The sequence below is a fragment of the Malaclemys terrapin genome, chromosome 9, assembly GCF_027887155.1.
Source record: "Malaclemys terrapin pileata isolate rMalTer1 chromosome 9, rMalTer1.hap1, whole genome shotgun sequence".
In the NCBI taxonomy this organism is placed as follows: Eukaryota; Metazoa; Chordata; order Testudines; family Emydidae; genus Malaclemys; species Malaclemys terrapin.
The window spans coordinates 29,221,536-29,238,659 of NC_071513.1; the positions used below are offsets into that span (position 1 = coordinate 29,221,536).

Genomic DNA, 17,124 nt, shown 5'->3' on the forward strand with positions numbered 1-17,124 from the left:
GGGCGTACCACCAGGAGCAAGGGGCTCCAATACCATCGACCTCTCGCTCGGGTCACTCGGTTAGAAGGGCCCCAGAATCCACCATCTCTCGGCCTCCGCCAGGGGGCATGGAGGCTTCCGTGTCCACGCCACCTGACACCATAGACCCAAGTACAGGTGATGCTCCGGCCCAAGAGCAGGGGGATCAGGACCCCCCCTTGGATCCAGTACCACCGGAGGCATCTTCCTCCTGCTCTCCGGATGAGGCAGTGGCGGGCACTTCATGTACGGGTCCCCCTCCGATAGATCTTCGGGCTCACCAGGATCTCCTGCGTAGGATGGCCCGTAATATGGACCTGCAGGCGGAGGAGATAGTGGAAGTACAGGACCCTATCGTGAACATCCTCGGAGCGGATGCCCCATCGAGGGTGGCGCTACCCCTGATCCGCACGATACAAACCAATGCGGATACGATATGGCAAACTCCTGCCTCTATCCCACCCACAGCGAGAGGGGTGGAAAGGAAGTACTTTGTCCCGTCTAAGGACTACGGGTACTTGTATACCCACCCCCAACCGTGTTCACTGGTGGTGGCATCAGTGAACGCACGAGAGCGCCACGGCCAGCAGGCTGCAGCGCCTAAATCAAAAGAGGCTAAGCGGCTCGATTTGTTTGGCCGTAAGGTTTACTCAGCCGGAGGGCTGCAACTTAGAGCGGCGAACCAACAGGCGCTACTGAGCCGTTACAATTTTAACTCCTGGAACTCTATGGGGAAGTTTAAGGAGTTGATTCCCCAAGAGTCCAGGGAGGAGTTTGGAGCCATGGTAGAGGAGGGTAAGAAGGTGGCTCGGACCTCCTTGCAGGCCTCCTTGGACATAGCAGACTCAGCTGCGAGGACCCTGGCTTCGGGTATCGCTATGCGGAGGATCTCCTGGCTTCAAGTTTCGGGTTTGCCTCCGGAGCTGCAGCAAACCCTACAGGATCTGCCCTTTGAGGGACATGGATTGTTCTCGGACAAGACGGACTCTCGCCTGCAGAGCCTCAAGGACTCGAGAACAATCATGCGCTCCCTGGGGATGCATGTTGTGGGCCCTCAGCACAGACCATTTAGGCCGCAGCCTCAGCGCTTCTACCCCCCCCGCCTCGTCAGAGACCGGACTCGACCCGGAGGCGAGGGCGAGGTGGTAGAAGAAGGTGGACCGGCCCTCAACCCGGCCAAAACCAAGGGCCACCTAGACCACCTTCAGGCCCCAGGCAGAACTTTTGAAGGTGCGGTCGAGGACGGCGCCCCAGTCATCCTCCAGGATCCAGCCCCTCCTTCTGGGATCGCCTCTCCCACTTCCACCGTGCTTGGTCCCTTATAACTTCGGACCGCTGGGTCCTCCGCACGGTGGAGAAGGGATACGCTATCCAGTTTTCTTCTATCCCCCCCTCCCACCCCCCTTCCCCGTCCCTCTTCAGGGACCCTTCTCACGAGCAACTTCTTATACAGGAGGTTTCTACGCTCCTGGCCATGGGGGCCATAGAGGAGGTTCCGATAGAGTTAAGGGGCAGGGGATTTTATTCCCGTTACTTCCTGATCCCCAAGTCCAAAGGAGGTCTGCGGCCCATCTTGGACTTGCGCGGACTCAACAAATTCGTAGTAAAGTTGAAGTTCCGCATGATCTCTTTGGGGGCCATTATCCCTTCCCTCGATCCTGGAGACTGGTTCGCCGCCCTCGACATGAAAGACGCATACTTTCACATCTCAATTTACCCACCTCACAGACGCTTCCTGCGATTCGTGGTAAACACGGTGCACTACCAATTTGCAGTCCTTCCTTTCGGCCTATCCTCGGCCCCAAGAGTGTTCACGAAATGTATGGCTGTCGTGGCAGCGTACCTTCGTCGGCAGGAGATACAGGTGTTCCCGTACCTGGACGACTGGCTGGTACGCGGTCGCACCAAAGAGCAAGTTCAAGCTCACGTCCACAGAATAGTGCACACATTCAACGAGTTGGGCATCCTACTCAACAAGGACAAATCCACTCTAGAACCTACCCAGAGAATAGATTTCATCGGCGCAGTTCTAGACTCCAGACGTGCACAAGCCACCCTGCCAGACAACCGCTTTGGCACCATCACGAGCCTCATTCAAGGGCTACAGGCCTTCCCAACTACCACGGTGAGGTCGTGCCTTACCCTGCTGGGTCACATGGCTTCCTGCACGTACGTAACCAGGCATGCCAGACTTCGGCTTCGCCCACTCCAGACCTGGGTGTCATCAATATACCGTCCACATCGGGACAGCCTGAACATGGTGGTCATGGTCCCGAACTCGGTCCTGACCTCCCTCACCTGGTGGCTAGATCACAATGTGGTCTGCGAAGGGATGCCATTTCACGCCCCACAACCCTCTCTGCATCTGGTCACAGACGCTTCATCTCTGGGTTGGGGCGCCCATCTCAACGAACACCATACCCAGGGCCTGTGGACTGCACCCCAGTTAGCCCTGCACATCAATGTTCGGGAGCTGATGGCGGTGCGCCTGGCGTGCCAGGCATTTCTCAATCAACTACGTGGCCGTTGTGTGTTAGTTCTCATCGACAACACCACGGCCATGTTTTACATCAACAAGCAAGGAGGAGCACGTTCGTCAGTTCTATGCCAAGAGGCCATTCGCCTGTGGGACTTCTGCATCGCCCACTCAATCCATCTCACGGCATCGTTCCTCCCTGGAGTCCAGAACACTCTAGCGGACCGACTCAGCAGGTCCTTCCAGACACACGAGTGGTCTATCTGTCCGGACATCATACATTCCATCTTCCGGAGGTGGGGGTTTCCCCAGATAGACCTGTTTGCATCTCGAGACAACAGGAAGTGCCACGTGTTCTGCTCCCTACAAGGTCGAGCTCCGGGCTCCCTCTCGGATGCGTTTCTCCTTCCCTGGAAAGGCCACCTGTTTTATGCCTTCCCTCCGTTTCCTCTGGTCCACAAGGTACTGCTAAAATTGCGCAGAGACCAGGCACAGGTAATTCTGATCGCTCCAGCGTGGCCGAGACAACATTGGTACACCACACTGTTGGAACTCTCGGTTCAAACACCGATCCCGCTTCCATTATGTCCGGATCTCATTTCTCAGGACCACGGTCGGCTGCGTCACCCCGACCTGCAATCACTCCACCTCACAGCGTGGCTGCTCCATGGTTCACCCAGGCAGAGCGGCAATGCTCGCACTCTGTCCAACAGATTCTGCTGAGCAGTAGGAAGCCCTCAACACGGACCACGTACCTGGCCAAGTGGAAACGGTTCTCATGTTGGTGCGAACAACGAGCCACGCCCCCGTTGCAGGCACCTATTCCTCTCATTTTGGAATATCTCCTCTCCCTAAAACAGCAAGGGTTGGCGATATCTTCAGTCAAAGTTCACCTGGCTGCTATATCAGCCTTTCACCCAGGGGAATTCGCGTCCTCGGTATTCTCTAACCCGATGGTCGTTAGATTCCTCAAGGGCTTAGACCGGACGTACCCACAACAGCGTCAGCCCGTCCCGACGTGGGACCTTAATCTGGTTCTCTCCAGACTCACAGGTCCTCCATTTGAACCACTAGCCACCTGTTCACTTTTGTATCTATCCTGGAAGACAGCCTTCCTCGTAGCCATTACCTCAGCAAGGCGCGTTTCTGAACTCAGGGCGCTTACATCCGAGCCCCCTTATACAGTTTTCCATAAGGATAAAGTGCAGCTTCGTCCACATCCTGCCTTTCTCCCTAAGGTGGTTTCTCTATTTCATATCAACCAGGACATATTTCTCCCGGTCTTTTATCCCAAACCACATGCCACTCGCCAGGATCAACGTTTGCATTCCCTGGACGTACGAAGGGCCCTGGCCTTCTATATTGACCGCACAAAGCACTTTAGAAAGACGACGCAACTCTTCGTTGCAGTGGCCGACCGAATGAAAGGCTCACCGGTCTCCTCACAACGCCTATCCTCCTGGATTACGTCTTGCATCCGGACTTGCTATGACCTGGCAGGCGTCTCAGCACCGCACCTCACCGCTCACTCCACGAGGGCCCAAGCCTCCTCGACTGCTTTCCTGGCACATGTTCCGATACAGGACATTTGTAGAGCGGCGGTTTGGTCATCAGTCCACACGTTTACAGCTCACTATGCACTAGTGCAGCAGTCCAGAGACGATGCTGCATTCGGGTCAGCGGTTTTGCACACAGCAATGTCTCACTCCGACCCCACCACCTAAGTTGGGCTTGGGAGTCACCTAATGGAATGGATATGAGCAAGCACTCGAAGAAGAAAAGACGGTTACTCACCGTTGTAACTGTTGTTCTTCGAGATGTGTTGCTCATATCCATTCCAAACCCGCCCCCCGTCCCCACTGTCGGAGTAGCCGGCAAGAAGGAACTGAGGGGGCGCCGGGTCGGCTGGGGTATATATTCAGCGCCATGAAGGCGCCACTCTAGGGGGCTCCACAGCCGACACCGCCGGTGTTGCTAGGGTAGAAAATCTTCCGACGATCGTGCACGCGGCGCGCACACACCTAATGGAATGGATATGAGCAACACATCTCGAAGAACAACAGTTACAACGGTGAGTAACCGTCTTATCACTATTCAGTCTAGGCTAGATTGTGAAAGCCCCTTTTTGAGGGTTTTATCCTTGTGTGAGCCCTCTCCATATGGGTAAATTTGAGCTATTGTTGAGGTCAGTGGGACTACTCATATGAATAAGTGCTTAATAAAGTGAGTAACAGGTGCATAATCCAGCCTTTTGATAGAGAATCTAGAGGACCAAAAGCATATCCATCTGCTGCTATGGAAACTATAATTCTACGTTGCTGATATTCTATAATGAGGGGAATTTTTAAAATTTATGTGAAACACAAATGCCTAACAAGCTCTGTACCTGATTCACCAATGTGTTACAGTTGTTTTGTGTCAGCATCATTTATTGATTTGGTTGGAGTTACACCAGTATAAAATTGGAGAAATGTAGCGACTTTGTTTCCAGAGTCATGTTGAAATCTTCAGTGGTGGTGATGTACAAATCTAAAATGGGTGCTATAGACACAAAGCTCTTAGTATAACTATGGTATATCGAACAACTTCCAAACTGACTCATTATCTACTGTTCAACTAAATTTCCCCTGAATTGTCAAATATATACTTTCTTCTTCACTTTCTGCCCTAAAATGTTGTGTTATTGCTAGCACTGTTAAACAGCTAATAATAGTAATAACAATAGTGCTGCTAATATTTAACTCTTACACAGCACCTTTCATCCAAGGATCTCCAAGTGCTTTACAAACATTAATACAAAAGCTTCATGGCATGCTTGTAAAGGTAGGTAGATATACATACTATAAAAAAGTAAACGTAGGCACAGAGAAATTAAATCTCTTTTTCCAATACACAGGAAGCTATTTGTAGAACTGAGAGTAAACCATGATTCTTCTTCGAGAGATGTCCCTGTGGGTGCTCCACTCCAGGTGTTGGTGCGTCCCTGCGCCTTCGCTCGGAGATTTTTCGCAGCAGTATTCGTACTGGCCACGCATGCGCAGAGGCTGCCCCTGCTGTGCGTACTATTATCCTAGACTCATGCGTGGCCAATCTCCTCCGTTCCTCTACCGTCCCCAGCCTGAGATGGAGCTCAGCAGAATCCTTAGGAAATCCCACACTCTTGCTACAATTACCTATTCTAGTAGTTAGTTTGTTGTCATTTCTTGTTAGTGTAGTTCATTAGTTCTTTTATTGGTTATAAAAAAAAAAAAAATTTCTCGCAGCCGCTTCTACCATGCCCGGCTCCACAGGCTTTAAGCGCTGCTCTACGTGTAAGGACGCTATCCCGCTCTCTGATGGCCACTCTCTACGTATAAAGTGCTTGGGGGAAACCCACATTCCCCAAAAATGTGCCCACTGTAGCAAACTCAGTTCCAGGGCACGGAAGGACAGGGAGCTTAAACTGAAACTGCTCCTCCTGCAAAAGTCTATCGGGTCAGTTTCAGACCCAGGTGCCGACTCCGGCTCTGCTGCCCGCCACAGCCCCCCTGCTTCAAAAAAACTGAAGAAATCTACAAAAAAGGGGCAGCCCTCTCCAACAAAGAAGTTGGTGAGGCACATGAGTTCTTCAGGCAGGTCAACAATTTCCCTGCCCGTGCTTCCCCGCCTCCGCACTTTTGAAGAGCCAGGCTCCTCAGGCATCGCACGAATGCCGCCTCAGGCTGCGTCGGCGGCGCGAAGCTCTGGTGCCGAGGCTTCAGGCTTTCAGTTGCCTGCCTCGTTTATGGCACCGTTCGGCACCGCAACAGACGCGGTGCCGACATTTCCCGCCCTGCCTGACCTTCTGCAGGCTGATGTTGCCCTCCCGGCACCGACCATGGCACCGGCAACCACGGCACAGACTGACAGGGAGATCAAAAACAAAACCCCTGCTCAGAGGAATGTTCCCTCACGGCAACCTTCTCCTCCACAGTTTTCACCTCACGCAGGAGCCTCACCTTTTCAATTTACTCAGACAGCAGATCTATTGGTATCACCTATTCTGCAGTCTCCCCTGATAAATGCCTGTTTGTCTTCAATGCCTGAGTCAGGATCTGAACAACCTTCCTCCAGTGAGGCGGAAACTGATCCACAGGGAGTTTTTTCTCCATATCAAGACTCCCAGACCCCACTCAATAGAGGTTACAAAAAACCTACCTCAGCCTATTCTCAGGATCCTGCCCCATGGGGAGTGAACCCCTGGATGGCACCACCTATGCCCTACCCACCACCATGGCAATGTTGGGCACCATGGGCATCGTACCCTCGAGAACACGTGCGCTATGGCACCTCGACCAGGAGCAACACCGGTCTAGCACCGCCACCTGACGGACCTGCCAGTGACACAAGATACCAGGCAGCACTGTCACACTTCCAGGAGCAACTGAGTCCTGCTCCTATTCCAGCAGAGCCGGACGTAACGCCTGAGGAAGCCTTACTTCCCTTTCCTCCAACACCGTCGGATGACTATGCAAAATTCCAAGACCTCTTTAAAAGAGCTGCCAGTGACTTGAGAATTAACTTGGAGGAAGTCACTGAACAACAGCATGAGCTAACAGACATCTTACAGCCCTCTTCTTCCTCTAGAGTGGCATTACCAATCAATGTAGCCCTTTTAGAACCCACTAAATCCATCTGGCAGACTCCAGCCACAAGCCTACCTACCTGTAAACAAGCGGACAGGAAGTATTTCATCCCTTCAAAGGGCTCTGAATTCCTTTTTACCCATCCGGCGCCAAACTCATTGGTAGTAGATGCAGCGAACCAGAGGGCCAAGCAACAGTACTCCTGCTCCACTCCAGCCAACAAGGACAGTAAACGCCTGAACCTCTTTGGCCGTAAAGTATATGCATCCTCGACGCTACAATTTTGCATAGCCAATTATACTGCAGTCCTTGCAAAATATGACCACAAAAACTATAATAAATTTATGGATTTTATTGATGACATCCCAGAACAGAAGAAACAACAATTCACAGCTCTGGTTTCCGAAGGACAAACCATATCACATACTGCTCTTCAAGCGGCCCTCGATGTAGCTAACACTGCAGCAAGGTCGACCGCCACAGCATTGGTCATGCGACGGGGTTCATGGCTCTCCTCCTCTTTCTTTCCTCGAGAGGTTCAGAGCACCATTGAAGATCTTCCCTTTGACGGGGAAAAACTTTTTGCCTCCACCACGAACGACGTGCTTCATTCGATGAAGAACGCAAGAGCAACCCTCCGGTCCCTAGGTCTCCAGCCACCTGCGACCAGAAGACGACAATATAGATACCAACCTTATCAACATCCACACTACCCTGCATTTATACAACACTCCTATAGACCACAGGAGCAACAACAGCAACAACAACGCCAAAGACCAAGATTCCAGCGTCATCGTCCTAATTCTACAGGGGCGCCGCAACCCCCTCCCACTAATAGGCAGATTTGAAGCATTGGTCGAGGGTTTAGAAAACAGCGTTCCCACTTCAGCCGGCACACCTATCTTTGGCCACCGCCTACGACCATTCTCTCATCAATGGCAGAAAATTACATCCGACAAGTGGGTCATAGAGGTAGTTACAATTGGATACGCCATCCCCTTCCTCTCCTTCCCTCCCACCCACCTACCCTCCCCGTCCCTCTTCAGGGACCAATCTCACGAGCGACTACTCTTCCAAGAAGTGCAGCATCTCCTTCAACTGGGAGCAGTAGAAACTGTGCCAGAATGACACAGAGGGAAGGGTTTTTACTCCCATTATTTCTTAACAGAGAAGAAAAATGGGGGATGGCGACCAATCCTCGACCTCAGGCGGCTCAACAAATTTGTCAAAAAGGAAAAGCTCAAGATGGTCACTCTCACCACTATAATCCCGGCGCTGGAGCAAGGCGACTGGTTTTCAGCCCTCAACCTACAGGACGCCTATTTTCATGTGACTATACACCCGTCCCACAGACGGTTCCTACGTTTTACTCTCAGCTCCACACATTTCCAATACAGGGTTCTCCCCTTCCGACTGTCCACGGCCCCCCGTGTTTTTTCCAAGATCCTAGCCGTAGTTACAGCCTACCTCAGAAAACAAGGGGTCGTAATATTTCCTTACCTAGACGATTGCCTCCTCAAAGCTTCAACGTTCGACGAAGCTCTCCGATCCATACGACTTACCATCAATTGTTTCCTATCTTTAGGCCTGCAAATAAACAAAAACAAATCCACATTATATACCCAACATCTGGAGTTCACAGGGGCATACCTCGACTCCCGGACGGGGTTGGCATCTCTCCCACCAGACCGCTTCAACTCTATAAGCCGACTGGCCACAAGGATTCGCAACTGTCCCCAGGTGACTGTCGGAGACTACCTACAAATACTAGGTCACATGGCCTCGTGCACCTCTGTCGTCCAAAATGCATGCCTATACATGAGGTGCTTCCAAGCGTGGTTGGCCGCGGTATACAGACCGAATGTGCACCCTCTAAACAAGACTCTCCCCATACCTGTCCGAGTCAAAGATTCCCTACAGTGGTGGACAGTTCACTCCAACCTCTGCTCTAGAGTCCCCTTTCTTCAGCAGGCTCCATCCCTCATATTGACGACCGATGTATCTCTGACAGGCTGCGGTGCACACATGTCTCACCACACAGTCCAGGAACTTTGGTCTTCAACCAAGACCTCTCTCCATATAAATGTCCTAGAACTTTGAGCCATTCACAATGCATGCCGTCACTTCCTGCCACTAATCAAGAATCAACACGTACGCATAATGACAGACAATATTGCATGCATGTTCTATGTGAATAGGCAGGGAGGAGCTCGATCCCATTCGCTATGCACAGAGGCCATGAAACTCTGGAACTGGTGAATTGCGAACAACATCCGGGTATCTGCGGCCTATCTTCCCGGAGTGATGAATACCACAGCGGATGAACTAAGCAGACGTTTCCCCTGGGATCACGAATGGGAAATAAATGAGCACACCATTCACAATGTATTCCACATTTGGGGCTACCCAGCAATAGACCTCTTTGCAACCGCAAAAAACAAGAAATGTCCCAATTTTTGCTCCAGAGCAGGACTAGGCAAACATTCCCTGGGAGACTCATTCATGATCCCATGGCACCAAAACTTACTCTATGCGTTTCCCCCGATACCAGTTCTCAACAGGGTCCTGATAAAAATACAAACAGATTGGGCCAAGGTGATCCTAATTACCCCGTCATGGCTCAGACAGCCGTGGTTTCCGTTTTTCACCAAAATGTCGATTCGACCACCAATCCCCTTGCCTCTCATCCCGAACCTCCTAGCACAACAACACGGCCGCTTTCTCCACCCCAACCTGTCCATGCTTCACCTCAAAGCATGGTTCCTACATGGTTCTCCCAAAGCGAACTAGATTGCTCTGAACAAGTTCAAAGAGTGCGCCTACATAGCAGAACACAATCTACTCGCACCACCTATCTACGTAAGTGGAAACGATTCACACACTGGTGTTCAGCTAACAACTTGGTCCCACGTCAGCATCTCTTCCGCTCATACTTGACTACCTATTGGACCTTAAGCAATCCGGCCTTTCTTTCAGCCCCATCAGAGTCCATTTAGCTGCTATTACAACTTTTCATGACAAAATTGATGATACGTCTGTATTTGCTCATCCTATCACCAAGCGCTTCCTCAAGGGACTCCAAACCCTATACCCAGACATTAAACCACCTACCACCCCGTGGGACCTTCATCTAGTACTATCTTGCCTAACTCAACAACCATTTGAACCCCTAGCCACGTGCTCCCTTTTACACCACTCCATGAAAACAGCATTTTAGTGGCAATTACTCTGCCAGACGGGCAGGAGAAATAGCAGCTCTTATGGCAGACCCACCATATACGTTATTTTTCAAAGACAAGGTTACCCTCAGGTTACACCCCAAATTTCTTCCAAAGGTACACTCGTCATTCCACATTAATGAGCCGATACACTTACCGACCTTTTTCCCGAAGCCACATGCGAACTCGTTCAAAGCCTCAATGCATACACTAGATGTCTGCAGGGCACTGTCCTTCTATTTGATAGAACCAAACCTTTTAGAAATTCTCCGAAACTTTTTGTCTCGATCACTGAGCTTTCCAAAGGTACCCCTATTTCTACCCAGAGACTTTCAAGCTGGATTTCTCAATTCATCTGGCTGTGCTATCAGATGAAGAAGGTTACACCTCCAGACGGCATCAGAACGCACTCCACGAGATCTCTGGCTGCTTTTGTTGCATTCTTACGCAAAGTTCCCCTGGCTGATATCTGTAAAGCAGCCACTTGGTCCTCTGAACACACATTTGTTAAACACTATGCCCTTATTCAAGGCCCTCTATCGGATATACGCTTGGGCAGGGCGGTACTATCTATGGCATTCCTATCAGATCCGAAGTCCCTACCCCCTTGAGGCACGCGGCTTTTAAGTCACCTGGAGTGGAGCACCCACAGGGACCTCTCTCGAAGAAGAAGAGGAGGTTACTCACCCTGTGCAGTAACTGACGTTCTTAGAGATGAGTGTCCCTGTGGGTGCTCCACTACCCACCCTCCTCCCCTCTACTTCGGAGTTGGGATAGCCTCCGTTGTAGAGAAGGAACTGAGGAGATTGGCCACGCGTGCGTACTATTATCCTAGACTCACAGTGGGGGCAGCCTCTGCGCATGCGTGGCCAGTACAAGTACTGCTGCGAAAAATCTCCAAGCGAAGGTGCAGGGACGCACCAACACCTGGAGTGGAGCACCCACAGGGACACTCATCTCGAAGAACGTCAGTTTCTGCACAGGGTGAGTAACCTCCTCCTCACATTTCCTTTCTCTAGCCACTGAATCATGTGTAAATGATTATTTAAAACAATGTAAGGACTCCATCAGCTTCAGCAATTAATGTCAATTAAAAATTCTAAATAAATAACCTAACTAGCACTCCCTTCCTGCCCCGTAGCTGTCTCTTTCAGTGGTACAGTGAAGTGATTTGTGTGTCCAAACAATTTGGGGTCTTTCCATATGGAAGTTCCTATGCAAGTAAAATAGGCACAGCTCTTCATAACAGTCAACCAAAAAAAAAAAAAAATCAGTAGGGGAAGAGTTTAGTGTAAAGATTCTAAAAAACTTTAAGAAAAATTAAACATTCAGAAAACCTCAAATATCTAATTATTTTCCATTAGACACTCCACATACTCATCATTTATGTATAATTTATGTTTGAACCTCTGAGAATCATTCTTAAATCTGACAGAAATCCCACCATGGATCAGGCCTTTAGAGTAGGTGTGAAGTAGAATTAATGACATAAAAGGGAGCTAGGTTGCTACCAACCAAAAGGTCTCCACCACTATCCTTGAGGACACCAGACATTTATTTTGCTGTATAAATTTGTTGTCATCAATGCAAAAAATTAGGGTCTGAAAGCTGATTCAGCCAGTTGGAATTCTGGAGGAGTTTTTCTTTCACTCAGGCATAAGTTTCATGTAATTCCCATAAAGAAAATATTTTGTTGATACAAAAATGTTGCTGGCATCCCATGAAGTCCATTTTTTTCAGAAGCCTGTATTCCTATTAAAGTATTGTCTTCAATTAGTTGTTCAAAGGTTGATTGCAAAAGGGGAAAATGGTAACAAAACAAAAAATAAGGTGCCTTTTCCTCTAGAGTTTAAACCATGTTTTAAAACAATTCTTGCTAGCAGAGTGCTGAACTAATTTACCTAGCCCTGGTTGGGGAAGGTAGGATCTATTCTGTAGCATGATTTTGTAAAACTGTTGCATATGTGATCATGAGTACCATGTGAAATTGTGGAGCTTCGAGACAGACAGCATTTCTCATGGACTTTTGATCAGGTGCTTACATACTGCCCAATAATTAGGGCCCTACCAAATTCACAGCTGTGAAAAACGCATCACGGACGTGAAATCTGGTCTTTTGTATTCTTTTATCCTATACTATACAGATTTCACAGGGGAAACCAGCGTTTCTCAAACTGGGGCTCCCAACACAAAAGGGAGTTATGGGGGGATTGGAAGCATATTGTAGGGGGGTTGTGATATTGCCACCCTTACTTCTGCTCTGCCTTCAGAATTGGGTGGCCGGAAAGCGGTGGTTGCTGGCCAGGTGCCCCGCTGTGACAGCAGCACTGCCAGCAGCAGCACAGAAGTAAGGGTAGCAATACTATACCATGCCATCCTTTACTTCTGTGTTGCTGCTGGCAGTGGCGGTGCCTTCAGAGCTGGGCTCCCAGCCAGCAGCTGCAGCTCTCTGGCCACCCAGATCTGAAGGCAGCACCATCGCCAGCAGCAGCAGTGCAGAAGGGTGGCAATACTATGACCCCCCTACAATAACCTTGCGACCTCCCCACTACTCCCTTTGGAACCAGCACCCCTATAGTTACAACACCATGAAATTTCAGATTTAAATATCTGAAATCATAAAATTTATTATTTTTAAAATCTTCTGACCATGAAATTGACTGAAATGGACCATGAATTTGGTGGGGCCATACCAATAATCTATCTTGGCAGGATATAGGTGTAACATTCTAAGCTTTTGGAGAGCTTCAAAAAGACACATAGAAAGAAAAAAACCACCACTGCCAGGGAAGTGTTTTCTTCTTTTCCCAAGTGTAGAATTTCCTCCCTAAAATTACATCAGCCCAAGGTCAACAACAGGCAAAATTCAGTCCCAGAGCAGTGACAGATTTAAGGTACAATATCGCAGAGCCTTGCAAGGACAGAAATGGGAGCTGTTGTTGGAAAAGGTGATTTCTAGCTCTCCAATGGGACACACCGTACTTGCTTCAACTCCTGAAATTTTCCAGGATATCAAGATATTAGTCTTAAAATTGTGATATTTTATATATAGTAGAGCAATTAAGTAACTTTTTGATTCTTAAAAAAAAAAAAAAAAAGGTTTTTTTTTTTGTCCTTTCCCTTTGGTCTGTCTGTACAGCAGGACTCATGGTACTGAGGAAAACCTTTTTTTTTTTTTTTTTTTTTTTTAATTCTTTAAAACATTTCTAAAAGTTTTTCTGTTAAGATGGTGACATAAGCATAATACACCATGATGTGATCTGCAGGTTTTATTGACCCTTTTTTTGGATAACCTACTTGTAATCTCACCAGTCATGAACAATACAGCTATCCCAAATTCATACTGATAAGACCTTTACATCATATCATACCTCTATTAGCTCTTACTAATATGGTTTGAACTCCAGTGCACACAGGATCCAAATCTTTTGCAATTTATATCAGAATGATCTCCAGACACTCCGGATAGCTAGTGTTCACAAATACAGAAACTAGTGCTTAAAATGTACTTCATGAAACCTAATTTGACATATAAATATGAACAGCCAGTTTTAAGAGGAAACACAGTAGGAAATGTCTTATTAAATTACCTTTATTTAATTTTAACTTCAATCTCTTTACAGAAATCTGGCATACCGGAGTTTTCTAGGTCTGACCGGTTTCAGAATGTTGCTCAACCAATGGATAATCCAAACGCTGGAAGACCAGTAAGGCCTTATGAACTAGGACGCTCACAAAGATATATGTAACTACAAGAAAGCTTTATAAGAAAGGGATCATCTATAGAATATTATTCATTATAAAACAAAATTCAGGTTGTTTCTGAAAATCTTATTTTGTTTCCTGATTGATATAGTCCTAATTTTCTTTCTGAAGACTTGATTATGCAGTTCGATAGCTGTTTCTAAGTAGTGCCCTAACTGTTGCATATCTGTCATGACAAAAAGATCTTTTGTGTTCAGGTGCGTGTGGGGGGGGGGGGGGAGAAGAGCCCAGGGCTGGGACAGCAGGGGGGTGCAGGTGGGGGGCCAGAGCTGGGGCAGCAGGGGGTGTGGGCAGGGGAGAGTCCAGGGCTGGGGCAACATGGGGTGCAGGGCGAGCCCAGGGCTGGGGTGGGGGTGGCAAAAAACATAGAACTGAATTTGTCCCTACCATTCACAGCAAGCTGCAGCATGAGGTTTCAGTTCCACATTCCTTCCCCCTCCCTTTCCTGTTAATTGCGGCAGAGGGAATGCTGGGAAATGTAGTTCTTTCCCTGCTCCAGGGCTGGCTGTATAGGCAGGGACTAACCAAGGAACTACAGCTCCCAGGGCCCCCTGTTGGTTCTCAGCTCCCATGCTGGATTCTTGTGCCCCTGCAAATTTGCCACCCCAAGCAACTGCTTGCTTTGCTGGTTCCTAGAGCCGGCCCTGGTCACATAGAGGAGACAGGGGTCATGGCGACCAATCAGCCCATTGTTCCACAAGAAATCCTGTCACTAGCTAGGGAGGTTGGCGCAGACACACAGTGGTCTGCATCTCAGTGGCGCTTTCCATCCCTCTCTTTCCTTTGTAGAGTTTGTTCCACAGCCATGGTGTCATAAGGTGCATTTCTACTCCCCTAAGGGGGACTGAAGACATTGATCAGAAGTTAATGCTACTGTGATGGGCATTAACTCCCATAAGATTTTGTTTTCTGAAATTACACAGGTTCCTCAGGACAACATGGCATGTGGAATGGCTGCTCCCAGACTCTCTCCACATTCCTCATTTCCCTTACAGCAAAAAACCTAATTACAATTTGGGAGTGTAAATTAAACCTTTAATTTTGTACATACTGACTACTTACAGAATTGGAGGGCCAAATTTTGTTCTTAGTTACCACGATGCAACCCCAATGACTTCAGTTAATTTTGCATGAGTGTATGCAAGAGCAGATTTGGCTAGAGATTTCAGTAAATGCAAGATGAAGTTCCACCAAAATTCTGTGTAAAATCCCCACTTTGTTCCATGTTTATGGATCCATTATTCCTCCCCTGGTCTGTCACAATGGGCAGATGTTTCTATAATCCAACCACTGCTGTGATTTTTAGGGCCATATTCTTCTCTCCACCAACATGAAGCTATTCATTTCAGAACCCCGGGCAGAGTTTCCCTCTATTCAAAATCAGTGATGTCAGACCTCCATAGTAATTTGGGCATAGGACAAGGAGAGGGTAGAGTTGGGGAACATGTTATGCTATAGCCTCTACAGCTATCTATTTGGAAGTTAATACTGTTTCAGAGTTGACATTAGCTCTGTCTGGCTCCTCTCTATGGTTGTTACTGCACAGCCATGAAGGAGGCAAGTAATTATGGTCCAAATGCATGATGGCATGAGGAAAGCATCATGTTGAGACACTGAGCTTCCAAGTGTCCTAAGACACAGTCAAATCTTGGGACATCCACTAATTTAGGGAGCTGAACCATCTGATGTTCCATTGTGATGCCCAGTCTCTCTTGTACTGTCTCCCTGACATCAAGTCAATTTCCCTGATCCTAAATGTTCAACTCAAAACTCTTCAGTTTTCTCTTTAAAATATGGCTTGATTTTATTTGTAACTTGTATGAAAGACATCATGAAAATATAGTAGTGTGATTTCAACCCTTTGTTTTACCCTTTATAATAAATCATGCTCTTCATTAACTTTATGAAATCAGTAAAACCATAAGGTAAATAAATAAACTGCAGATAAAAATGTTGACATTTCTTTTGTGTAAGCATAGTGCTTTTCTCTCAACAGCATACACTTGTCTATATTCTGGCATCTTGTGTGTTTTCTCTCAGCTTTCAGTTATGGCCCAGTTCGTGTGCATTTCCCTGCAACTGCATAAGTAACAAAGCCAGAGGCATATTCAGAGTTCCTCACTTCATTTCCTGCTCACTTGAAAGAGTTTAGCTGAATAGGCATAGTTTCCTATAGGGGGGAAAAAGAAGAGTGACCATGAGGTTGGCAGCTTTTCCTGTCCATGTGATGCCTCTCCCCTTTTAGCTGGCAATCTCCCCTGCTGCTATTGTTTTCTCTCTTCCGCACACTTTTCTGTGCTCCATGCGCCATCAGCTGGGGCAGTGTCAGTTTTGCTATTCCTGCTTCTGCTGGTAGAGCAGACAGGTGATAAAGGATATTTAAACAGCATCTTTTATGCATCACCTACCTCTGGGAGGCAGACTGGCTAATGCAGTTGAAACAAATCATCTCATGGCATCTTAGTAAAGCCAGTACTTCTCTCATGTGGCTGCAATCTCATGCTACAGAATCTAAGATTCCATTAAAAAGAAACCAAAGTCTCTAGCCCTTGTGGTTGTGAAGGAAACCTTCCAAATGTGAAATGAATGTAAACCAATGCTGCAATGTCTGTTTGAGATAGCCTGAAATAATAGCATTGCATGTCAACATTAACAATTTCAATCACTGCTGATAAAAGTACACAAGAACAGAGAGGATCATATTGCTTAGATCTGCATAGACTTTTGAGAGAGGTATTTTGTATTGGCATCCCTAAAGGGCAGAGCTTGGTTAGGGACAGAGCTTGAATGGGTGTCGCTGCTTTTAGTTTTGTTTCCGATCTTTGCTGGCCGATCTTTGCTGGCCACCATATATAACTAAAACATACTGATGTTAGCCACTTGCACTCCCAACTCCCCTTATAAATAAGAGAAAAATAGACATCTTTCAGAGCTATCAACATTATTCTTAGATGTGTACAAACAAGGCAAGGAAATTTGGTTTTGGTATATATATTATATTTGGAAAAAAATAATTGAAAAAGTAAGGCAATTTGGCAGTCCT

At 47.8% G+C, this 17,124-nt stretch overlaps 1 long non-coding RNA gene across 1 annotated transcript; it reads right to left on the reverse strand.

Annotated features, from left to right (window-relative positions):
• Nucleotides 1-7,507: 7,507 nt before the first annotated feature.
• Nucleotides 7,508-15,968, reverse strand: LOC128842870 (uncharacterized). Its single transcript, XR_008446137.1, has 3 exons — nt 14,469-15,968; nt 8,599-8,685; nt 7,508-7,758 (listed from the first exon to the last, which is right to left on the reverse strand). It is a non-coding gene; the product is annotated as an uncharacterized LOC128842870 (long non-coding RNA).
• Nucleotides 15,969-17,124: the final 1,156 nt, after the last annotated feature.